Raw genomic sequence first — 7102 nt, forward strand, 5'->3', positions numbered from 1 at the left:
AAAAATGTAACTTTTGCATATATAAAACTTTTCACTCTACATTTTCGTACATATGAAAAAAAATAAAGTTCCTATACAAAAGTGCACAATTTTTATGAACAAATTACAACATCTAAATTAACTAGACATCTAAATAAATATAACTACACATCCGAAATTTTCCTAATCTTAAAAGTAAACTAAACATAAACTAAAATAACCTAAAAAACATGTAAAAACATCTAGCTAGGAACACTGGAGGGGCCGGCGTCGGCGCCGACGGGGCAGGGTAGGGGCGCAGGGGCGCGGGACAGGGGAGGGGCGCGGGAGTAGGCTGGTGCTCACAGGGGGCGGCGCGTCGGGGCCGGCAGGGGCGCGAGGGTCGACGGCGCGTGATACGTCTCCAACGTATCTATAATTTTTGATTGCTCCATGCTATGTTATCTACTATTTTCGGCAATATTGGGCTTTATTATACACTTTTATATCATTTTTGGGACTAACCTATTAACCCAGAGCCCAGTGCTAGTTTCTGTTTTTACCTTGTTTTAGGGTTTCGAAGAAAAGGAAAACCAAACGGAGTCCAATTGACCTGAAACTTCATGGAACCCATTTTAGCCCAGAAGACTTGAAGTGCACGTAAGGGAAGCTTCGAGGAGGCCACGAGGTATGGGGGCGCGCCCTCCACCCTCGTGGGCCCCTCATGGCCCCCCTGACGTACTTCTTCCGCCTATATATCTAGGTGACATTATGGTTTTGGTTGATTTGTGTCTTAAGGTGTTATTCTAGTACGAACTCTAGGGCTGTTTGTGACACTTATAGGAATAGCCCAACAGATTGATTGGAAAGAATAACTTTGAGGTGGTTTCGTATCCTACCATAATCTCTTCGTTCGTTCTCCGCTATTAGTGACTTCGGAGTGACTCTTTGTTGCATGTTGAGGGATGATTATGTGACCCAATTATGTTATCATTGTTGAGAGAACTTACACTATCGAAAGTATGAACCCTAGGCCTTATTTCAACGCATTGCAATACCGTTTACACTCACTTTTACCACTTGTTACCTTGTTGTTTTTATAATTTCAGATTACAAAAACCTTTATCTACCATCCATATACCACTTGTATCACCCTCTCTTCGCCGAACTAGTGCACCTATACAATTTACCATTGTATTTGGTGTGTTGGGGACACAAGAGACTCTTTGTTATTTGGTTGCAGGGTTGCTTGAGAGAGACCATCTTCATCCTACGCCTCCCACAGACTGATAAACCATAAGTCATCCACTTGAGGGAAATTTGCTACTGTCCTACAAACCTCTGCACTTGGAGTCCCAACAACGTCTACAAGAAGAAGGTTGTGTAGTAGACATCAGCGCGTCGGGGCAGAGGGCGTCAGCGACGACGTTGACCAGCCTCACGACGTCGATGGCGGCGGCGACGGCGACGTTGAGCAGCCTGACGGCGTTGGTGGCAGCGACGGCAAGGTGGAGCAGGGGCGTCGGGCGGCGACGACGACGAGGAGGAGCAAGGGCATCGGGGGAGAAAGAGTGACGGATTTCATCGAAACTGCTAAGTGTTTTCTTATATACCCAGGGCATTGGTACCGGTTCGTGGCACAAACCGGTACCAATGCCCCCTTTAGTCCCAGTTGGTTCCACCAACCGGGACCAAAGGTTGTTGGGTTTCATACTAATTTCAAAAAATTTCCTACGCACACGCAAGATCATGGTGATGCATAGCAACGAGAGGGGGAGAGTGTGATCTACGTACCCTTGTAGATCGACAATGGAAGCGTTAACTTGGTTGATGTAGTCGTACGTCTCCACGGCCCGACCGATCAAGCACCGAAACCACGGCACCTCCAAGTTCTAGCACACGTTCAGCTCGATGACGATCCCCGGACTCCAATCCAGCAAAGTGTCGGGGAAGAGTTCCGTCAGCACGACGGCATGGTGACGATCTTGATGTTCTACCGTCGCAGGGCTTCGCCTAAGCACCGCTACAATATTATCGAGGACTATGGTGGAAGGGGGCACCGCACACGGCTAAGAATATGATCACGTGGATCAACTTGTGTCTCTAGGGTGCCCCCTGCCCCCGTATATAAAGGAGCAAGGGAGGAGGAGGCCGGCCCTAGGAGGAGGGCGCGCCAATCCTAGTCCAACTAGGAGAAGGGGGGAAAGGAGGGAAGTGGAGAAGGAAGGGAGAGGGGGGCCGTGCCCCAAACCCCTTGTCCAATTCGGACTGGGCTTGGGAGGGGCGCGCGCCACCTCCTGGCTCCTTCCCACTAAAGCCCATTAAGGCCCAATACTCTTCCCCGTATTCCCGTAAATCCCCGGTACTCCAAAAAATACCTGAATCACTCGGAACCTTTCCGATGTCCGAATATAGTCGTCCAATATATCGATCTTTACGTCTCGACCATTTCGAGACTCTTCTTCATGTCCCCGATCTCATCCGGGACTCCGAACTCCTTCAATACATCAAAACTCATAAACTCATAATATAACTGTCATCGAAACCTTAAGCGTGCGTACCCTACGGGTTCGAGAACAATGTAGACATGACCGAGACACGTCTCCGGTCAATAACCAATAGCGGGACCTGGATGCCCATATTGGCTCCTACATATTCTACGAAGATCTTTTATCGGTCAGACCGCATAACAACATACGTTGTTCCCTTTGTCATCGGTATGTTACTTGCCCGAGATTCGATCGTCGGTATCTCAATACCTAGTTCAATCTCGTTACCGGCAAGTCTCTTTACTCGTTCTGTAATACATCATCTCACAACTAACTCATTAGTTGCAATGCTTGCAAGGCTTATGTGATGTGCATTACCGAGAGGGCCCAGAGATACCTCTCTGACAATCGGAGTGACAAATCCTAATCTGGAAATACGCCAACCCAACATGTACCTTTGGAGACACCTGTAGAGCACCTTTATAATCACCCAGTTACGTTGTGACGTTTGGTAGCACACAAAGTGTTCCTCTGGCAAACGGGAGTTGCATAATCTCATAGTCATAGGAACATGTATAAGTCATGAAGAAAGCAATAGCAACATACTAAACGATCGGGTGCTAAGCTAATGGAATGGGTCATGTCAATCAGATCATTCACCTAATGATGTGATCCCATTAATCAAATAACAACTCTTTGTCCATGGTTAGGAAACATAACCATCTTTGATTAACGAGCTAGTCAAGTAGAGGCATACTAGTGACACTCTGTTTGTCTATGTATTCACACATGTATTATGTTTCCGGTTAATACAATTCTAGCATGAATAATAAACTTTTATCATGATATAAGGAAATAAATAATAACTTTATTATTGCCTCTAGGGCATATTTCCTTCAGTCTCCCACTTGCACTAGAGTCAATAATCTAGTTCACATCGCCATGTGATTCAACACTAAGAGTTCACATCACCATGTGATTAACACCCATAGTTCATATCGTCATGTGACCTATACCCAAAGGGTTTACTAGAGTCAATAATCTAGTTCTCATCATTTATGTGATTAACACCCAAAGAGTACTAAGGTGTGATCATGTTTTGCTTGTGAGATAATTTTAGTCAATGGGTCTGTCACATATAGATCCGTAAGTATTTTTTTGCGAATTCTATGTCTACAATGCTCTGCACGGAGCTACTCTAGCTAATTGCTCCCACTTTCAATATGTATTTAGATCGAGACTTTGAGTCATCCAGATCTGTGTCAAAACTTGCATCGATGTAACTTTTTACGCCGAACCTTTTTGTCACCTCCATAATCGAGAAATATTTCCTTATTCCACTAAGGATAATTTTGACCGCTGTCCAGTGATCTACTCCTAGATCACTATTGTATTCCCTTGCTTAACATAGTGTAGGGTATACAATAGATCTGGTACACATAATGGCATACTTTATAGAACCTATGGCTGAGGCATAGGGAATGACTTTCATTCTCTTTCTATCTTCTGCCGTGGTCGGGCTTTGAGTCTTACTCAATTTCATACCTTGTAACACAGGCAAGAACTCTTTCTTTGACTGCTCCATTTTGAACTACTTCAAAATCTTGTCAAAGTTTGTACTTATTGAAAAAAAAACTTATCAAGCGTCTTGATCTATCTCTATAGATCTTGATGCTCAATATGTAAGCAGCTTCACTGAGGTCTTTCTTTGAAAAACTACTTTCAAACACTCCTTTATGCTTTGCAGAATAATTCTACATTATCTCTGATCAACAATATGTCATTCACATATACTTATCAGAAATGATGTAGTGCTCCCACTCACTTTCTAGTAAATACAGGCTTCACCGCAAGTCTATATAAAACTATATGCTTTGATCAATTTATCAAAGTGTATATTCCAACTCCGAGATGCTTGCACCAGTCCATAAATGGATCGCTGGAGCTTGCATATTTTGTTAGCACCTTTAGGATTGACAAAACCTTCTTGTTGCATCACATACAACTATGCTTTAATAAATCCATTAAGGAATGCAGTTTTGTTTATCCATTTGCCAGATTTCATAAAATGCAGCAATTGCTAACATGATTCGGACAGACTTAAACATAGATACGAGTGAGATACTCTCATCGTAGTCAACACCTTGAACTTGTCGAAAAATTTTGTGACAATTCTAGCTTTGTAGATAGTAACACTACTATCAGTGTCCGTCTTCCTCTTGAAGATCCATTTATTTTCTATGGCTTGCCGATCATCGGGCAAATCCATCAAAGTCCATACTTTGTTCTCATACATGGATCATATCTCAGTTTTCATGGCCTCAAACCATTTCACAGAATCTGGGCTCATCATCGCTTCCTCATAGTTCGCAAGTTCGTCATGGTCTAGTAACATGACTTCCAGAACAGGATTACCGTACCACTCTGGTGGGATCTCACTCTGGTTAACCTACGAGATTCGGTAGTAACTTGATCCGAAGTTACATGATCATCATCATTATCTTCCTCACTAATTGGTGCAGGAGTCACAGGAACAGATTTCTGTGATGAACTACTTTCCAATTATGGAGCAGGTACAGTTACCTCATCAAGTTCTACTTTCCTCCCACTCACTTCTTTCGAGAGAAACTCCTTCTCTAGAAAGGATCCATTCTTAGCAACGAATGTCTTGCCTTCTGATCTGTGATAGAAGGTGTACCCAACTATCTCCTTTGGGTATCCTATGAAGACATATTTCTCCGATTTGGGTTTGAGCTTATCAGGATGAAACTTTTTCATATAAGCATCGCAACCCCAAACTTTAAGAAACGACAACTTTGGTTTCTTGCCAAACCATGGTTCATACGGTGTCGTCTCAACAGATTTAGATGGTTCCCTTTTAACGTGAATGCAGCTGTCTCTAATGCATAACCCCAAAACGATAGTGGTAGATCGGTAAGAGACATCATAGATTGCACTATATCCAATAAAGTACGGTTATGACATTTGGACACACCATTATGCTGTGGTGTTCCATGTGGCATGAGTTTGTCAAACTATTCCACATTGTTTTAATTGAAGACCAAACTCGTAACTCAAATATTTGTCTCCACGATCAGATCGTAGAAACTTTATTTTCTTGTCACGGTGATTTTCCACTTCACTCTAAAATTCTTTGAACTTTTCAAATGTTTCAGACTTATGTTTCATCAAGTAGATATACCCATATCTGCTCAAATCATCTGTGAAGTTCAGAAAATAACGATACTTGCCGTGAGCCTTAACACTCATCGGACCGCATACATCAGTATGTATTATTTCCAATAAGTCAGTTGCTCGCTCCGGAGAACGGAGTCTTAGTCATCTTGCCCATGAGGCATGCTTCGCAAGCATCAAGTGATTCATAATCAAGTGATTCCAAAATCCCATCAGCATGGAGTTTCTTCATGCGCTTTACACCAATATGACCTAAATGGCAGTGCTACAAATAAGTTGCACTATCATTATTAACTTTGCATTTTTTTTGGTTTCAATATTATGATTATGTGTATCACTACGATCGAGATCCAATGAACTATTTTCATTGGGTGTGTAACCATATAAGGTTTTATTCATGTAAACAGAACAACAATTTATTCTTTTACTTAAATGAATAACCGTATTACAATAAACATGATCAAATCATATTCATGCTTAATGCAAACACCAAATAACACTTATTCAGGTTCAACACTAATCCCGAAAGTATAGGGAGTGTGCGATGATGATCATATCAATCTTGGAACCACTTCCAACACACATCGTCACTTCACCCTTAACTAGTCTATGTTTATTCTGCAACTCCCGTTTCGAGTTACTAATCTTAGCAACTGAACTACTATCAAATACTGAGGGGTTGCTATAAACACTAGTAAAGTACACATCAATAACATGTATATCAAATATACTTATGTTCACTTTGCCATCCTTCTTATCTGCCAATCACTTGGGGTAGTTTCGCTTCCAGTGACCAGTCCCTTTGCAGTAGAAACACTTAGTCTCAGGCTTAGGACCAGACTTGGGCTTCTTCACTTGAGCAGCAACTTGCTTGCTGTTCTTCTTGAAGTTCCCCTTCTTCCCTCTGCCCTTTTCTTGAAACTAGTGGTCTTGTCTATCATCAACACTTGATGTTTTTTCTCGATTTCTACCTTCGTCAATTTCCACATTACGAAGAGCTTGGAATCGTTTCCGTTATCCCTTGCATATCATAGTTCATCACGAAGTTCTACTAACTTGGTGATGGTGACTAGAGAATTTTGTCAATCACTATCTTATCTGGAAGATTAACTCCCACTTGATTCAAGCGATTGTAGTACTCAAACAATCTGGGCACATGCTCACTAGTTGAGCGATTCTCCTCCATCTTTTAGCTATAGAACTTGTTGGAGACTTCATATCTCTCAACTCGGGTATTTGCTTGAAATATTAACATCAACTCCTAGAACATCTCATATGCTCCATGACGTTCAAAACGTCTTTGAAGTCCCGATTCTAAGCCATTAAGTATGGTGCAGTAAACTATCAAGTAGTCATCATATTGAGCTAGCCAAACGTTCATAACGTCTGCATCTGCTCCTGCAATAGGTCCGTCACCTAGCGGTGCATCAAGGACATAATTCTTCTGTGCAGCAATGAGG

The sequence above is a fragment of the Triticum urartu genome, chromosome 3A (genome assembly GCF_056163025.1).
Source record: "Triticum urartu cultivar PI428250 chromosome 3A, HENAU_Tu73, whole genome shotgun sequence".
In the NCBI taxonomy this organism is placed as follows: domain Eukaryota; kingdom Viridiplantae; phylum Streptophyta; class Magnoliopsida; order Poales; family Poaceae; genus Triticum; species Triticum urartu.